At 51.8% G+C, this 18,516-nt stretch overlaps 1 long non-coding RNA gene across 1 annotated transcript in view; it reads right to left on the bottom strand.

Moving 5' to 3' along the window:
* Positions 1-16,035, bottom strand: part of LOC116594409 — a 38,236-nt gene extending 22,201 nt beyond the window's left edge. Inside the window, exons 1-3 of the long non-coding RNA XR_004287206.1 lie at positions 16,002-16,035; positions 14,812-14,866; positions 14,125-14,217 (exon numbers count right to left, since the gene is read on the bottom strand). This is a non-coding gene — a long non-coding RNA (uncharacterized LOC116594409). The remainder of the gene's footprint in view (positions 1-14,124; positions 14,218-14,811; positions 14,867-16,001) is intronic.
* Between the last annotated feature and the right edge of the window lie 2,481 nt (positions 16,036-18,516).

The raw sequence follows: 18,516 nt of genomic DNA, 5'->3' as shown, positions 1-18,516 counted from the left end.
AGCGAGCCCCTTCCCAGGCCTTTCCTCTCCAACAGCCCCTGCTGCTGTGCTGGTGACCCGCCGTGCTCCTTGGCTTTTCTAGGCCCCCACCTGCATGGTCCCATAACCTGGCCATCTGGGAGAGAGGGCACCACCCAACTCACACCCCTCCCCCTGGTGTGAGTTAAACCAGGAGCTGTAGATGCTGAGCGGCAGAAAATGTCCGTCCTGGGCAGCACAGATTTAAGGAAAAACACCCCGGGGCGAGTTCTAATTCCAAGGGCAGGCTAGGTGTGGCAGAAAGGTTTGTTGTACCTAGAATCTATTTGGCCCTTTGTCCTTTTAATAGCAGAACCCCTCCTCTGAATGTGGCTGGGCAAATGGCCTCTCATTTAGAAGTGAAATTCCCCGGGCTCTTGTGCATGTGCATGTGACTGTATGGCTACATTTTGACCAGTGGACTGTGGACAGAATGATTTGTGCAAGTTACAGGTTATTTTCACAAGGAAATTCTTTGCACTCCACTTCCTCCTCTTCTGCCTAGGTCTGGGCTGGAATGCAGATGGGATGGAATGAGTCAAGTTCAACCCTGAGGTCAGACAGTGTTAGCAGCCGGGCGCAGCCGGGCGGCAGGCAGTGAGAAAGTCATCGTGCAGGCCAGAGAGCTGCTGATCTGTGAGATTAGACGGCAAGATACTCAGCAAATCAGTTCCTCCGATAACTCAGAAAGTGGACCAGGTACCTCAGGAGCCTGTAGTTCTAGGAAAAGTAAATTTTCAAATGGATGGGACTGTTTCTTGCTGCATTTAGCAAGGCGCTATCAGGAGAGACATTAAGTTGGGTATGTTTGCAAGCAAAGAGGGAGAGGGACAGCTCCACGAAGGGGACAGCTCCGCCAAGCAAAGGCCACTCTGCCTGTGGCCTGCAATCCAGATGACTGGAAAAGCCAGCTGCCTCTGTAGCCCACAGCACTATCTCCCGAGGCAAGCTCAGAGCTCTTCTCAGAGGTGTCTTCTAGAAGCTTCTCAAGCCAGCCCACAGGAACCAGTCTGGAAGCATCAGTCAGAGGAAGGGCACTGCTTTCCACTCAGACTTACTGCTCCAGATGCCCCCAAGAAAGCTATGTGAAAAGGAACAAGAGGCGGTTGGCGGGGAGTCTGCTTCTCCCTCTGCCCCTCCTCCCACTCGTTCTCTCAATCTCTCTCTCTTTCTCAAATAAATAAATAAAATCTTAAAAATACACGAGTTCATGTGAAAACTTCCAATTCAAATTCAGGATTATGGGGTTTTTATTTACATCACTAAGTGTGCATGTGGCCCTTCCTCTGGAGCAAATCGTCCTGTCTCCCTCATGGCACCCACAAAAGACCTCGGGGTCCCCACTCTATGGCATACACACTAAAGTCTCAGAATAAAAATGCCCAATACTACCACAGACAATAGAGTCCATGAACCAAGCAAGGTGAATTTAGTAGACTGCCTGGGACAGGGGGCCCTGGGACAAGGTAACCGAGGTCCCTATCGCATAGGTAGTTCAAGTTATAAAGCAAGCTGCCAAATTCTTAAACAGAGTATATCCTCTTCTCCTACCTAGCCAGTGCTTCTTTCCACGGACAGGGAGACCGACTCCCCACTCAGAATTCTTGGTTCAGAGTTCGGCGCTGGAAGAGGTGGCCTGGGGAGAGCCTGCCCCAACTTTCCCCCGACTCTTCCCATCTCTCACGCCCTCCCACCCCACAGGAGGACTTGCACACACACCCGTGGGTGTGTCGGGCCCGGGCCAGCCCTCAGGCGGCAAGTCCCTGCGGTGCTGTTTGCCCATAGGTGGAGGGACCGGGGATGGGCCCTCCGGGTGGGTTTGGAGCCACGGAGGTAGGAGATTTGAGTTCCAGGACCTAGAAGGGAAGGTGTCAACTCCACTGCTCCTGTGCCCTACAGACCCCTTACCTCAGGGGACCGGTGGGACAGATGGCGAGGGACAGGCCAGAGCAGGGGTGCCCTCATCCAGACCCGTGGGCAGCCCTACCCGAGGAACCCAGCAATTCTCCCTGCCCCCTGCACCTCTGCAGTCTGGGCTTTATCATTACTTTTTGTAAATATAAGCAAATTTCATGCACACACGTACTTCTCTTCATAGACACAGATATGAGCACGTGTGTACATGTAACCACTCACGTTGGCACACAGACCTTCTGCTCCAGGGTCAGGGCGGGAGGCAGGGGGCGGGAAGCGTGCGGTTACACAGCCAGCCTCCCGCAGCCGCTGAGGTGCACCCTGAACCCACCCGTTAGGGACAGCGGGGACCCGGCTTTTGAGCACTCTACGGCGAGTCAATCAAAGAAGCCAATGGGCCTGAGCAAGAACCAGTAGGAAAACAGAGCCTTCTGGAAAGACCCAAAAAAGGCAAACTGGACATAAGAGGAAAAGATCCAATTAGGTTCCTGACATAAGAGCCCTATGACCTTGAGCCAAACAGCGGGCAGGACCCACTTCTCTTTCCTTCGCAAATGCTTCAGTGTTGATTTTTGCCCCCCCGCCCTTGCAGGGAGTGGGAAGTAAGCACCCCTGCGCGGCCCCAGCCAAAGGAAGCCCACCTCTGGCTTCCTCCGCTCCATCTCCCCCTCCCCCGCCAGGTCAGCTCGGGGCTTTCCCCGGCCACAAGTGGCCAGTTCGCTCCTGAAGGGACCATTTCCGCGGCTGCCCAGTAATGAGGTTTGCACGAGCCGCCAGTCAGCATGTAGTCACACGAGGGGGGGCGACATGAGGAAAACAGAAATCAGAATTCCAGGTGTGAGTCGGCTTTCGTTGTCTTTTCCATCACTAAAAAGGAGATGCATCCAGCCCGGACCACCCCCGAGGGGCCACAGTGGTTTGCTGTGACCCTCCTGTGAGCCTCCTGGCTGCTCTGTGGCCTGGCGGGCCCCGGGGAAAGCACCCCTCCACATCCAGAAAAGCTGAGAGATGACAAAACCTGGGAGCTAGTGAAAGTTGTTCTTTAACCGCAGATACCCCCAGATACCCCCAGAGTGCATATACTGTTTTAAACTTACCATAGGTTTTATTTATAAGAACAATGTGATGTCATTAAAAATCTAGCTCTCATAAACCACTGCCTAACTTTGTCTTGGGTTGAAAAATCTTTCTGGCCTATTTTTTTTTTTTTTTTTTTAGAGTTAGAAATATCAGCAACAGTGGCCTGTCCCAGGTCTCTCTCCAGTGGCCTCCAGGGAAAGAAGCCTCCATGGTCTCCCTAAGAATCAGTCAGAGCTTTGCTGGAGGCTGTCCGCAGTGGGCTCTGATCCCCTGGCCTTGGTTTGCTCCCCTACATGTAATTACAGAAGAAATCTACAGGGAAGCGCGCCAATACTCTCTTCACTGTCCGCCCACCGCCACCCCGAGGGGATAGAAAGTTCAGTTGGTTACCATGGGCAACCCCACTGGTCCCTGGGCTCGCTAACGAACCCCTCCTGGGACTGCAAAGCTTTCCTTTGTTAATGAAGGACTTCCCTCCTCCATACCTTCAACTTCCTCCTGAAGCCTCAGAGCGACCTGCTTTATTTCCTTCCTAAATACTCGCATATTCTGAGCAGAACAGCTGGTAAGTAGAGGGCATCCGGCAGTTTCCGCTAAACCAGCAAGTGGAGGTCAAACCGCCGGGCCGCGCGGTGTCACTTGCAGAAACGACATTGTCTACAGAACACAGCCGGTGTGGAGACATTGTTGTTCACTGATCTCAATCTCAAACAGTCTGCCTGGAGATGCGACTCTCAAAAACAAGCCCAGACGAAGCCACCTGTCAGTTGCCACCCCCACCAACTTTCCTCCTCACCCTTCCTTCCTCGGTGTCCATGATGGCCACATGCCCAGCACCAGATCCTAAACCACGACAATCCTGTTCCTCAGTGCTCCGGCTTCTCTCGCAGCTGTGGGTGGCTCTATGACCCACTTCTAGCCCATAAGTTGAGAACGAAAGTAGGTTGAGAATGTTTCTGGGAAAACTTCTACTTTTCCTGTTAAAGGGACAGACTCGGCGGGTTCTACTCTTTACCTCCCTTCTCTCTGCCTTGAACACAAACATGATGTCTGGGGCTGTGGCATCGATCTTGCAACCACGAGGCAAAGAAAGACCTTGGGTAAGCATTGAGGATTAGCAGGACTCGTGGCAGCCGATGCCTACCTCTGAACCTCCGGTTATGTGAGAACAATAAACCTGTATGTGTTCAAGCCATTGAAGGTGGCTTTCTGTTGCTTGCAACTCGACAAGTTCTAAACGAGACACAGCACGCTTGGCATTCTTCCATTAACCCTGCTCTCTGAAGGCATCTGAGGCAGAAGGAGCAGAATCTGCACCCTCCTCCACTCTCCACCACCTCCCCTTTGTAGGACAAATTCAAGGAAAGTCAGGTTGGGTGGATGTGGCTGTGAATGTTCCAATCTGATCCAGGGATTTGGGTCCTAAACAGCCTTCTCTGTACTGTCTCCCTGTGGCTCTGCTTCTCTGCCCACCACAGCATAGCCAGACCCTGCATTGGAAGCCCAGATCGGACCTCGTCACTTCTCGGCTCACAGTCCCTCCGTGACCCCTGCGGCTCTGATGGTTGTGGTCTGTGTGTGTGTGTGTCCCCTGAACGCATATCTGAAATATAATGCCCGGTGTGATGGTATGAGGAGATGGGAGTTTTGGAAAGGGGCTTCGTGCCCTTATAAAAGAGATGCAGCTAGAAGCTTGTGACCTTGAAGAGGACCCTCCCCCAACCATGTCAGCTCCTTAACCTTTGACTCCCAGTCTCCACACCTGGGAGAAATACATGTCTGTTCTTCGAAAGCCACCCCGTCTGTGGTGTTTTGTTAGAGCAGCCCAAACAGACTAAGTCACCGATTAAGAGCAAAGACTGATATATTGTGGGGTTTTTTGGTCAAGACACTAGACTTAGAGTTATGAAAACCCATTTTCACCATGAAAAACGGTTTGATTTCCTCAAAAAGTTAAACATGGAGTTTCCGTATGAACCAAGAATTCTGCTCCTAGGCATATACCCAAGAGAATTAACAATGTGTGTTCAGATAAATACATCTGTACAGATGTTCACGGCGGCGTCATGCACAATAGCCAAATGGGAGAAACAACCCAACCGTCTGTCACACCCACAACAATGTGGGCAAGCCTTGAGCACATCAAGTTTTCAAGAGGGACGTATTCCAGAGACACAAAGGTCACGTGTTGTACGGCTGCGTTCATACGAAGTACCCAGAATCGGCAAACCCACAGAGACAGAAGGTGGGCTGGGGGTTGTGAGGGGCTGGGGGGCAGGGGGGCATGAGGAGTGGCTGCTCCACGGCTCTGAGGTCTCCTTTTGAGGTGACAGCACGTTCCGGAATGAGACGCAGGTGGCGGTTGTATGCCCTGGAGGATGAGCTAACCGCGGAGGGTTGTTCACTCGGAGATGGTTAATTTCAGGGTCTGTGAATTTCACTCCAACTTAAAAAGGACTGAAAGGTGAGGAAGGAAGGAACGGAGGGGGGGGGAGGGGGAGTGCAGGGGAGCGGAGGGAGGAGGGAGCAAAGAGGGAAGGACAGAAGGAGAGGAAGGAAGGAGTTTACTGGCTCATAGAACTACGTGTGCCGCTGAAGAGGGGCTGTCCGGAATGAGGGACAGAAACACAACGAGAGGCGAGGGCTTTCCTTCCCCCGTGCCACGGCGCCTGGGATGGCCGCACCCCACCTCAGCCGCCACGAGACGCTGGCCTTCCCCCCAGCAGAGAGACTAGGTCCTTCCTGGGTCACCCCCTACACACACACCGGACTCTACACTGCCCGTGTACTCACACACCCCGTAGGCGTTAACAGAGAAGTTTCTCTCCGTTTCTCGGAGGGTTTCATTTCTTTAAGGCATTAGGAACGAAGAAGGATTGATTTGGGCCGCTTTCGTTTTTCTGCAGGAAAGGGAGGCGTCCTGGCAGAAGAAACGGACTGCCCTGGGTACTTGCATGGGGACATTTAAGATAAAGAACTGTGACCTGAAACTATGGAAAGGCCGGAAGGGGACCCAAAGGGGCCCAGAAGGGGGCGGGAGCTGGAGAGGACGACGTTGTGGCAGAGGGAGACCGGGCACGAGGGAACACGGAGCAGGACGGGGGCCACCCCCATCCCAAGCCTGGGACCCCATCAGAGACACCAGGCTGGTGGGGAGACACAGCAAGAAGAACTTGCTAGAAGGACAGTCTTCCTCCACTGGCAAAGGAGAAATGCTGAGAGGGTCCAGCTCCAGGGGTCCCAGCAGGGCAAAGCAGGACGGACTCGGGGCTGACAGAGGAGGGACTGAAACCAGAGATCTCATTTGCTGAGTACTCGGGTTTTCTGGCAAAACGAAAACGGGAGGGGCAGCTGCTGTTTGGGGCACTGTGTCTGGCAATGCTGTCAGGGGATCACCACATCTCTTGGGTAAGGCCAGTTCTCGGGACCAGGGGCCTGGGGGGACCTCACGGAAAGTGCGTCCTTGGCTTTAGCCAATGTCTGTTCTGACCTGTTTCGGGGACAAGAGCTGACAGGTCTCATGACACAGATTCTGTAAGGACCGAGGCCTCACAGGGTAATGAAGAGGAGGCAGGGCTGCCCTCTCTCCCTCCCTCCCAGGGAGAAGGGAGACGAATTCGGGCCAGGCCTTGAGCACCACGAGGTGGCTTCTTCCACCTGGACCTGGTGCATCTCTTTTCAGACTCCGGAAGGACAGGGTTGATGGCCCTGCCTGGCCACTGTGCCCTTGCCTCCTCCTTGCTGACGTACTGGGGCGTAACCTGCTTTGGTCTCCAGCCTGAGGCCCCAGAGCAGAAGGTGATAAAATGTTGCTGGTCTCGACCATGTCTGTGGGTTCCCACAGAATCCAGCCCAGCTTTGGGACGCTGACCTGCGCCACGATCCTGTATTTACTCCGCTGCTGCGAACGGGGTACCTGCGTCCCCACTCACTCCTGCCCCTTCTGACTCAGGCTCTCTTGAACCAAGCCAGGCAGGAAGGGGCCGGGACACAGCCCCACGTTCTGAGCTCCCTGCAGGGGGGAACATCTGTGACATCTGTGAACAGTCTGTGACATTCCCCCTGTGAACATCTGTGACAGTCACCCTGATTCCTCCCCACAGCTCTTCCAGCAAGGTCCACCGACGGAACCCGAGCCCCGCTCTCCGTGGAGGAAGCCAGGCTACGGAGTGTCTCATCCTACATGGAGGGCAAGGAGATCGGCCTCCAAACAGACTCAGACCTTCTGAAGCTCTCGGAGGGACCCCACCCATTTATCTCAGCGAGATAAAGCGCGGGAAGGTGACACACACCTTGGAAGGAATCTGGGGCAGAGCAGATCCTACCGAAAGCACACACGGAGGCCCAGACTCTGAATAAGCGGGGGGCTTGGCGACCCCGGGAAGCACGTGTCCAGGTTGGAGTCGAGCTCTGAGTAGAAGAGGAAATGCTCCACTTGCATCCGTCCTCCAGTCAGAAGGCAAACTGCTCCTTTTTCCAAACGGCACGTCCCTTGCACACACAGTGGCCGTCAGAGCAGAGGCTCTGAAAGCTGGAGAGGCCAGAAGCCTCCGGCCCCAGCGGCAGGCTCTGAGAACGCACGCGTGCACAAAGCCTGAAGCCGCGCTGAGATGTGGCCGTGTCTGGGAGGGCAGAGACCCCACAGACCACAGAGGAGGGACTCACAGGCCACTCCACCAGGCATCACCGTGGCCCGGACCCAGGGGCAGCCCCCCACAGAGCGACGCCCACCCTGTTCCCCAGCACGAAACCCGTGCCATTTACTGTCAACCAAATAATGACCTCATCCAGGGACCCACAGGCCCGCAGACACAGTCCCCCGGGGACAGAGAGGACAGGGATCCGTGTCCGGGCATGTGGACGCCCCGTGCCCTGCGCCACCAAGTTCACATTCAGTCGCCCAACGCTGCTTTCCGGCAGAAAGAACCACCTGTCTGGGCCCTGCATTCAGTGATGTCGGTGGCGGACGCTTTCCATGTGCAAAGTCTGATGCTGAAAGCTGGATTTCTCTATTGAGAGTCAGCTGCAAAGGCCCCGAAGCTGGCTCGCACCGAGGCTTTGTCCTCGATTTGAAAACATGCTTTTCCCCGAGGGCCTCTGAGCAGGCCCTGTGAAGAATCGCAACGAGGCCCTGAAGTCAGACGGAATTAATGCGACTCATTCCTCCTGCTGGATCTCGATAGGACACTTGAAACCCAGGCCACATCCTTCTTTCCCAGGGCCGCGTGGCAAGGCTGAGCTCAGTAAAGCTTCAGGGATGATTTGTAATAGATCAGAGTCAAGGGTTTGGGGTTTTGTGTGTGTGTTTGGGGTTGGGAGGGTCTTCTTTTCAGCTGCAAGCACACCTTTCCAATGAAGCACCCAAATACAGGTATTATCCGGACAGAAACAGTGCATGGGAGCCAGGACTGGGAGGCGGCCGGACAGAGGTGGCTGGACGGAGCTGGAGAGGGAGAGGTTCCAGTAAAGGCCCTGGAAGAGGACAGAGTCTGGCCCAGAGGAGTCTGGGCTTTAGTCCCAGCAGTGCCAGGTGGCGGAAGGTCAGAAAACAGAGAAGGCAGAAGGAGAATGGACCTGTGGGAGTCACTGCAGTTTTCCCGGGCACTGATTTACGTGCCTACAACAGGCCGGGTCCCGTGGATAGAAGCGATTTAGGGCAAAGGGAAAGGACACTCAGAGGCCACAGGAAGGCCGTGTCACCCCAGGAACGATGGCCCAAGATCCTCCAAGGGGCGGGCTTAAAGACAAGTCCAAACCTCCGCCTTCCAGGTAAAGACACGGAGGCACAGAGATGGTAAATTAAACGTAAACTTCCCCCTCCCCTCCCCAAAATAAGGTCTATGACTGCTTTGAAATCATAGGAATAGGGTGTCAGGAAACCTCTGATTTTATCTTGGTTCCAATTAGCCATGTGGACTGTCTTAGTTGGCTTCGGCTGCGGTAACAAAATACGACAGTTTTGGGGGCAGAAAGAACATGTATTCACCTCTGGGGCTGGAAGGGCCAAGTTCAAGCCACAGGCGGATTGTCCTTCTGGTCAGGGCCCGCTTCCTGGCTTGTGGGCAGCTCTGTGCATGCTTGTCCTCACAGGACAAGGGGCCGGGGCTCTCTGGCGTCTCTTTATAAGGACACTGATCCCATCATGAGGGCTCCCTGCTTATGACCCAGCCACCTCCCAAAGGCCGCATCTTCTATTACTATCACCTTGGGATGACAAAGTCTAGATACGAGTCTGGTGGCAGGACACACGCATCTGGTCTATAACGTGGCCTCAGCAAGCAACACGACCCACAGACAGCCTGATTCTACACAGGAGGGACCCTCACTGCTCTTTGGTGGGGAGGCACAGAATTTCATGTTCCTGCAATGTTTTTTTCTATATTAAGCTGAGACAACCTATTTTTTTCCTTACTCCTAAACCCCACTTTTTCCCAAATAAAAACCTTTTCTTTTATTCCTAAATGAGGAAACATATTTTTTTAACACCTCCAGTTTGTTCAACATGGCACCAAATGCTTGATATTTAACCCTTACAACACTGCTAAGAGGTTGGCATCCCACTTGGTGGGTGAGGACGCAGAGGCTCAGAGAGGTTAAGTCATCTGCCCAAAGTCACAATACGGACTGTGATCAGGTTGACTCCAAAGCCCATGTGTGCCTCTCCAATATCAGCAATGCCCTCACAGATCTATTTGCCACAGACGAGTGAGTTGTCATGCCTCCTCCCACGGTGGTGGAGGGTGTGAATGAACAAATTGCACTCCGCTGGCCCTCCTCTGACCGAGGCTGATCTCGGTGACTGAGATCAGGTGCTGCTCCCTCCTGTGAATGGGGCGGGGAGGGGGTGGGCAGGAAGCAGGAAGCTGTTTCTAGCAAGGGCCACGATGGGGCAGTGCCAGCCTTCTCTAGCTGCCACATGTGAAGGTGACATAGACCTGATTCCAAGGGGACACGTGACAGAATGGAGAGATGCTGGCTGTGGCGGCAGCAGCCATTGTATTCTGGGTGTCGCAGGTTCCTTACAAATGCCTGGACTCACGCTCTGATGGCAGCAGAGACAGGACACCTGCGCTGATCCCATGTGCCTCCCCGAGCGTATGCCTGGTCAACCTGTTGGGTCTGGTAAGTCACTGGCATTGAGCTGACCTTTCCCATCGTAAGCACCCACAGAGGACAGCAGTGTGCCTTTCCACCTGTCTAAATGAATCTCATCCCCCAGCACCTGCGGTTTCCACCACGGAACCTGGGGACATGGCGGAACCAACTCAGAGAAACCCTTTCATCCATTCAACCGTTCTCTAAACACTGAGGGGCCCCTTAGCCAACACGCTGTTGGATGTGACAGAAATGTCGTGGGCTTTTACGAAAGGCTTGTTTTCAAATCTTGGCTCTGCGACAACCTGTGTGCCCTTGAGATAATTTTGTGACCTTTCTATCTTCCCATCAGTGACACTGCTTCACAAGGGCTGTCAAGAAATGAGCCGGGACCACACCTAGACGGCAGGTAGCACGATCGGGCTCTGAATGACGGCATGACGTGTTCATGGGTGAGAAGGCTCCTGCTCTGCCCTTGACCAGGGACCCCCGCCTCTTCCACATCAGACAAGGACCTGCAGTGGCTTTAGCGCTTGGCCAAAATTTTCAGAGCTACGGTCTCTGGGTAAGACAAGAAGACTAAAGTGTATCTGACCAACGAATCACCCCACCCCATGAAGGAGGGAGAGAGAGAGGAAGTGAGCAAGAGAAGAAAAACAGAAGAAGAAGGTTGGAGGGAAGGGGTTTGCAGAGAGCTAAGGGGAGCAGGTTTTCCAAGAAGGACCCCTCATCTCTCGGTACGGAAGTTCCAGATAAGTTTGGGGACATTCATGGAAATTTCCCTTGTGGTTTGGAACCTGGTCCTGTAGGACCCTGAGGGATACGTCACTGAAAAGTTGAATGACCTTGAAAGCCTGACCACAGAAGCATGACTGTCTTCGAGCGGGGCCTCCAATAAGGGCTTCAGGGACAGAGAAAACTCAAAGATGGAACAGTTAGCAGTGGTGGCAGGAAACCTTCCAGCCCCACTGCCTCAAGGAATAGGGGAAATCAAAAATGTACCCTACACGCGGGGTCACCTGGCTGAGGAGATGGTCCACACCGAGAGTGGGAGACACCATCTGCCTTCTTGCTGCTTCGGGTAAAAACCAGAGGGAGAGGGAGCTAAAGGAAGGGCCCTTGGACAAAAGGGAGCCACCGTCCTGGTTTGGCAAATTCTTGACTTCTCTGGATGCCAAGTGGTGTCAAAATTAAGAAAGGGCTCCCAGGCCAAAGACAAGTGCAGGGTGCTGTCTGGAAAACTGGATCTAAAGATGAATCCAGAAGTGTGACTGGTCTGCATCTGCTTGGATGACATGACAAATAGCAGTAAGGCCCACGGACGGGGACTAGAACAACCCTGTCCTCTGAAGGGCTTATAGGACAACTGAGGCTCCTCTCTTTCCGGATGGAATGAGCCCCGAGAAGACCGGAGACCCTCAAAGTCTCATGGAGGACTGACACTGGAGGAATGTGGCCAGCTTGGGCTAAAAGGCACAGACAGCACTCACTGAAATGACGTCTTCAGCCTCCGGACCCTGTACAGGCGGGAAGCCGGCTGAGAAAAGGAAGCCCCTGAGAAAGGTAGGATGACCCAGAGGGAGAAACAGAGGCCGGCGGAGTGAGTCTGAGAGCCAAGGAAAGTATCCCGGAGCCGCCCACTGGAGCCCACCTTCCTTCCATAAGTGCTCTGAGGCCATGACCTGGGTGTATCCCCACCTTCAATCCAGGCCGAACAGGAGGGCCCACGGCGTCACCCTCTGCTTGTCCCATCACTGCCTGTTGTTGAGTGTGGGAGGGGGCAGATAGCTAGTGTCTCTAGCTCACAAATCTCAGATCAAAGAGAACTGGATTTGAGAGCTCAAGGAGCCTCATTAGTATGGATCTGGTTTGGACAAGATGAGAGTTTGGGGGTCTTGGGAGAGGCCGAGCACATCTTGCCCATGGGAAGGCCCTGAACCATGGTGGGACAGAGGGCAAGTGTGGCCGCCCGCCTCTCAGATACCCCTACTGACTCCTCCCTCCGGTGTTCTCAGGCCTGTGTTGTCCTTCCCTTCTGGAATGGGACTGACCCGTGCCCGCGGCCCATGCTCTGGGAGAAGGCAGCAGTCACGTCATGCAGACACCTGAGCAGGTCTCTGCCAGGCCCAACTGGTGAGAGTCTGAGGTCTCTGCCCACAGAGAGCACAGACTTGCCACCACGCGGGAGCCGTCAGGGTGGGCTGATCTGCCGGCCTCCTTCAGATGGCCGCAGGGCCCGGGCTGGCTGGCCCTTTCACTGCAACCTTGGGAGAGAACCCAAGCCCCACAATTGTATGAAAGTGCTCTCCAATTCCTGCCCCACAGGCACTATGTCCAAATAATAATAACACACTTAGTATTGGTTTCGGGCACTATGATGTGGGGTAATTTGTTACCCAGCAACAGGTAACTATTACAGGATGTAAATAAACACGTCGAAGATTTCATTCAATTCATTAACTAACGATGATGAAAATAGGAATTCAGTTCCCAGAGCACCTGAGGAACTTGACGCTTATGGACAGTTTAAGGACAGTTTAGAGTCCAAGGGCTGGGTTCATACAAAATAATATAAAACCAGTTCCTGTCCTATGGGGTAATGAACGGCCACCTTTGGGTTATCTTTCCACCAAACAGAAATTAGTTTCATCTGTGTCAGTCAAACATCTAAAGTTCACACAGAACTTCCGACATCTTGAATCTACAGAAAGCAGGGAATAGAGTCATTCTATGCAGGGAGAGGCCGCTCCGTGGCTTCCGGCACATTAAGGAGCATCACTGCCTTATGCACTACTTGTCAGTGACCGCCTCCCTCAACACCGCGCTCCGCACCAGTCGTGACAATCAAACATGTCTCTAGACATTGCAAATGTCCCCTGAAGGACCTAGGGTTGAGAACCACTGCCTCAGATCATTAAGCATCCTTGGGCAGACCTATCCGATGATGCTCATTTTGACACTGACATGATATGCCTCCACTTTTTGGCCTCATTTCCAAGTTACACATACTCTCGCATAACAAGCATCTGTGAGCGGAGAGCCGAGAGCCGATGCTCCCTCCCAATTGATGCTTCCAAGGAAAGGGGGTTCCAGGCCCCTGCTGCTGCCTCCAGCTAAAACTGGACATGTGACATGGTCTCCTTCACCCCCATCCAGAAGGGGCCAGGAAAGAACGGGTAAACAGGGCAAACACAGACAGAGCAGGGCACGAGGTTACAGAGCTTCCAAGGTAAGCCATGCGGCACTAACGATAAAGACTGGTCTCCGAGCACCTCAGGCAGGAAGATGAGTTGTTATCCAATAGAAAGGTAAGAAGAGGAGCAGAATTCCCAAAGAGGACCTCAGACCCTAACCAACGTTTTTTGGGTTTTGTTTGCTACCTTTTCAAAATAATTTTAAACAGGCAAGCAGTATTTACCTAATAAAAATAGGTATGATTTTTTTCCTCTCTGAAAAAAAAAAGAAAAAGAAGAAATTTGAATTCACCTTTGGGGGCAGATTGATTCTTTGTTTTGAAAGGAACAATTACATGAATTCCTTAAATGAATTCCCCTTTAAACTGATGAGGGACAGAAGCAGAAAAATGTTCACTCTTAGCCCAGAAGGCTGACCTACAGCCTGCTTAGTTCCAGTAAGGATCAAATACGTGCTGGTTGCTACATTCTTAAAGGGTCTTGTGACTGCCTGTACATCTCACCTCTAGTTAATGTCGAGCTGAATGATAAGCAGCAGAGAAAGCGTGCAAACGTAGTTCTATGAGCAGAAATTCGAGGAAGATATTTATGATCTAATACTCCCTGCCCATTGCCTCCCCTCCCTCGAGCACCAAGTGTATAACCACCAGCCTCACAGCAAAAGTGCAGCTCTTTCTGCCCACGGGCCCTATCCCCACACTACTGAAATAAACTTACTAAGTTGCACCATACAAAGTCTCAAGAATTCCTTCCCAGCTGTCACATGCGGCAATCTCGCAGGAAAACCATGACTTCGATGACGAAGCGTAACGCAAATACTCACCATGCTTGTTGAGTCTGTTGGCCTGTAGGTGGATGTTGGAGGCGGAGAAGCTCCACATTCTGTGCAGAGTAAATGGCAGAATCAGAACTGGACCTGGGGGAAAAAACTGGTCAGTAAGGGGTAGAGGAATCAGTTTGCTGTGGCTGTACCTATAGCCTGTGGGGTGATGTGTCTGCTGGAGGCCAGCCTGGGTTGGAGAATTCCCCCGCAAGGGAAGGAAGGAAGGCTAGGACAGGAGTCTGGGTGGGGCTCGTTTCACTTAGCCTTTGTGGATGCTATGGGGCTAAGCTTAGTTTTAAGGCCCAGTTAAGTCTCCTGCTGGATAGTTACATTCCGATGGGCTAGTTTCATCAGGGACCAGAAGGCAAGGGAGCTCTCCAGAGGCCAAGGGGGTATACCTCAAAGCTAGGGTCACTTCTGTTGTCAGTCATCCTGGGAATGGGCTGGTCTTGAGCTAGGAAACGAGGATCAGGGAGGCCAGCCTCTGACAAAAGAGACAGCCCTTCTTTCTGGGCATCCGAGCAGCTGGAATCAGGGACATCCACAAAGACCTTCTGGGGAAGGGGGGAACCCCTCCTTCCAATGAAGGCCATCTGGAAGCCAGGTGGAGGAGCCCTGGAAAGGACACCCAGACAGACCCACCTAGAAACTCCAAGAGTAGCCACATCCAGTAGGCTTATCACTTACCTATGCTCTACCCTCTTCCCCTCTTTCTTCCTATCTCGTCAACCCAGTCTGGTTCCTGTTGTGAGGGAGGAATTTAAGGGAAAAGTCTGTTCTATGCCTAAAATGCAGTACCAAGCTGGCTTGCTGGTAAGGACAGCAGCCTGAGGGAGAGGAAGCGTGGCCTGGCCCAATGACAGAGCATGTATGTATCACCCACCACAACCTCCAAATCAGACCTCTGAGAGATCTCAGGGGGACTGAGACTCTGGGCACAGAGGGGACCCAAGGTTAACAATTCCCAAGACTAATGTGCCACTGAGGAATTCATGGAAACACGAAGTGTGGTTGAGGGGTGGTCACAGACTGGGAAGGCCCAGACAGGCAGGCTATTGGTGAATGATGGATAGACGGACAGGCAGAGACAGAGGAGGATGGATGGATGGGTGGGTGGGCAGAGAGGCATGTAGACAGACAGAGATAAAGGACCGATGGTGAAGTGTTCCGAGCATGTCCCCCAAAGGAGGCCACTTTGGTATATTGATTATTTGAGTTAAAAGTCTTGAGAAATAGCAGGTACAGGGCACCTGGGTAGCTCACTCAGTTAATCACCTGACTCTTGATCTCAGCTCAGGTCTTGATCTCAGGGTCATGAGTTCAAGCCCTGCATTGGGCTCCATGCTGGCCATGGAGCCCACCTGAAAGAAGAGACAGAGACAGAGAGGGGGAAGGTGCAAGATGGCAGAGGAGTAGGAGACTAAATGTCACTGGGTCTCAGGAGTTCAGCAAGATAGTTATCAAACATTCTGAACACCTACACACTCAACAGGAGATGGAAGAGAAGAAGAGCAGCGATTCTAGGAACAGAAAAACAACCACTTTCTGGAAGGTAGGACGAGCGGAGAAGTGCATCCCGGGCACACAGGTGGGCAGAGAGACTGCGGGGAAGGGGCTGGTTCCCCGCAAGCGGTGGAGCCCCGGAGCACAACATCGGAGCTTTTAGAGTCGGCTCCACTGAGGGACCTCACTCCCGAGGCTAAGTGGGGGTGGGGGAATGGGGGAGGGTGGAGACCTCGCAGGGACAGTGTGGTCTCAGGGCCCGCGGGGTCACCCGCAGACCAAGGGTGTCTGAGGGTGGCAGAGCTCGCAGGTATCAGAGCGGGGAAGCCGGCGGCAGAGACGGAGCCCAGGAGGGGCTCTCCGCTCGGGCTGACCTTACACCGTGATCCGGGACACGGTCAGGACACTGCTTGTTGTGTAGGGACCCCACAAGTGGTAGATCTGGGGAGACTCGCCTTCCTCCCCTGGGAGGAGCAGCGCGGGAGGACGGCACAGGAATCCGCTGGGTTTGGAGACTCCAAACGAAACCCTGCGCCAGAGAGAAAAACACTAGGTCACAGGCCGGGTGAGCTCCGAGCGGGGCCAGAGACCAGGGAGACGGGAGGGACTGACGGCTTTTCTCCGAGGGCGCACTGAGGAGTGGAGCCCGAGCTCGCAGCTCTTCCGGCCAGAGACTGGGCGGCGCCATCTTCCTTCCCGACCTCCAAAGCTCTACGGAAAGCGCTCAGGGAACAAAAGCTCCGAGAACAAAACCGCGCAGATGACTTAGCCTGGCCCCGGCAAGGGCGGTCAATTCCACCACAGGCAAAGGCATTTGAGAATCTCGGTAACAGGCCCCTCCCCCAGAAGATCAGCAAGAACATCCAGCGAGCCCAAGTTCACGGATCAAGGAGAACTGCGGAACTCCAGAGTTAGGGGAAAGCAACACAGAATTCATGGCTTTTTTCCCATGATCTTTAAGTCTTTCAAAGTCAATTTTTTTTAAATTTTATTTTTTCCTTATTCTGTCTTTAAAAATTTTCCTCGTTCTTATTTTAACATTTTTTAAACTACTTGTTCTTATCAATACCTTTTTAAAAATCTTTTTAAATTTTCATTGTTATATTTTATCCCTTCATTGTATTTAACCTTATTTTTTGTATACATACAGGTTTTTTTTTTTTCCTAAAAAATTTTGGGATAAAATTTCATCTAATAGATCAAAATACACCCTAAATGTAGCCAGGGCTTTGTTCTGGTCTCCAGCCTAGATCACATCCTCTCACATGTGATGATCACATTCTCTCCTTTTTTCCCCCTTTTCTTTTTTCAGTGAACTTCTTATAAATTCCTTTTTTAGAATCTTTTTAAATTTTCATCTTTACAGTCATATTCCATACCTTTATCATGTTTACCCTTCCTTTTGTATATATGTCAGTTTTTCTTTCTTTAAAATTTTGGGAGGCAGTTTCTTCTAATAGACCAAAATACACCCAGAATCAAGTGTGTGTGGCTCTGTTCTGAAATTCACCAGTCATATATATATGACCGTTTCCCCCCCTCCTTTCTTTCCCCTCTGTTTCAGGTCCCTTCCAGTTTGGTTAGTATATATTTTTCTGGGGTCATTCTACCCTTTCAGTATTTTTTCTCCCATTCATCTAGTCTTATATGGATAAAATGAAAAAGCAGAAAAACTCACCTCAAAAGAAAAAGAAAAAGAACAAGAGGCAATACCAATGGCTAGGGATTGAAAAAAAAAAAAAAAAACCATTGATATGCTGTCCGTAAGAAACTCATTTTAGACCCAAGGACATCTCCAGATTTAAAGTAAGGGGGTGGAAAACAAGCTACCACGCTAATGGACATCAAAAGAAATCTGGGGTGGTAATCCTTATATTAGATAAATAAGATTTTAAGCTGAAGACTATAATAAGAAATGGGGAAGGACACTATATCATACTTAAAGGGTCTGTGCAACAAGAAGATCTAGCAATTTTAAATATCTATTTAAATATGCCCCCAACATGGGAGCAGCCAATTATATAAACCAATTAATAACAAAATCAAAGAAACACATCAACAATAATACAATAATAGTAGGGGACTTTAACACCCCCCCCTCACTGAAATGGACAGATCATCCAAGCAAAAGATCAACAAGGAAATAAAGGCCTTAAATGACACACTGGACCAGACGGACATCACAGATATACTCACAACATTCCATCCCAAAGCAACAAAATACACATTCTTCTCTAGTGCACAAGGAAACATTTATATTAATTATCTCCCTAAAATGTGGGCAAGGGGCAAAGAAAGGATGTGGAAACATAAATGAGTGAGAACCACAGAAGGTAGATTACTTGCTTTTGCTCATCCTAATCCAGAAGGTGCTCCAGAGGCCAAGTTCAAAACTCCCCAGGGGTCCCCTGCTCTAGAAATGTGTGATGGACACATTTCACAGCAGTTTCACCCAACACCAATCAGGATGTATGAAATAGAAGTTCGAGAACCAAAGGGTGGGCCCATTGTTGTAGGAAAGGTGGGGAGCAGAAGAAGTTGTCCAGATGGGCCCTGAAGGAAGGCAGGTCCTTGTGGGTGTCACTGCGAGCTCCCTGACGCCACAGCCATGGGGTTCCTTCCAGAAGGTTCTGCTGCCCTTTACCTGTCTCCTACAGAAAGGGAAGGTTATCATACATTGCTTGCTTCCCTATTGTATGTCAAACAGCTCAAAGAACTATTCTAAAGAATGTGACTATTTGTGGAAAAAGACCTTATGCAGGGCTACCTAATGTCACCTAATAACCACACAAGGCTCCCAGAAACATGACAGCCCAACAGATTGTGCCAAAGGCTTTCATGATGAAATGGAGCCCAGTGGGGCATCGAGAGTCCTAATCTTCTGTGAAA

The sequence above is a fragment of the Mustela erminea genome, chromosome 6 (genome assembly GCF_009829155.1).
Source record: "Mustela erminea isolate mMusErm1 chromosome 6, mMusErm1.Pri, whole genome shotgun sequence".
Classification (NCBI taxonomy): Eukaryota; Metazoa; Chordata; class Mammalia; order Carnivora; family Mustelidae; genus Mustela; species Mustela erminea.
The sequence above is the reverse complement of the archived record's forward strand: the minus strand, read 5'-3'. Positions and strand labels throughout refer to the sequence as shown.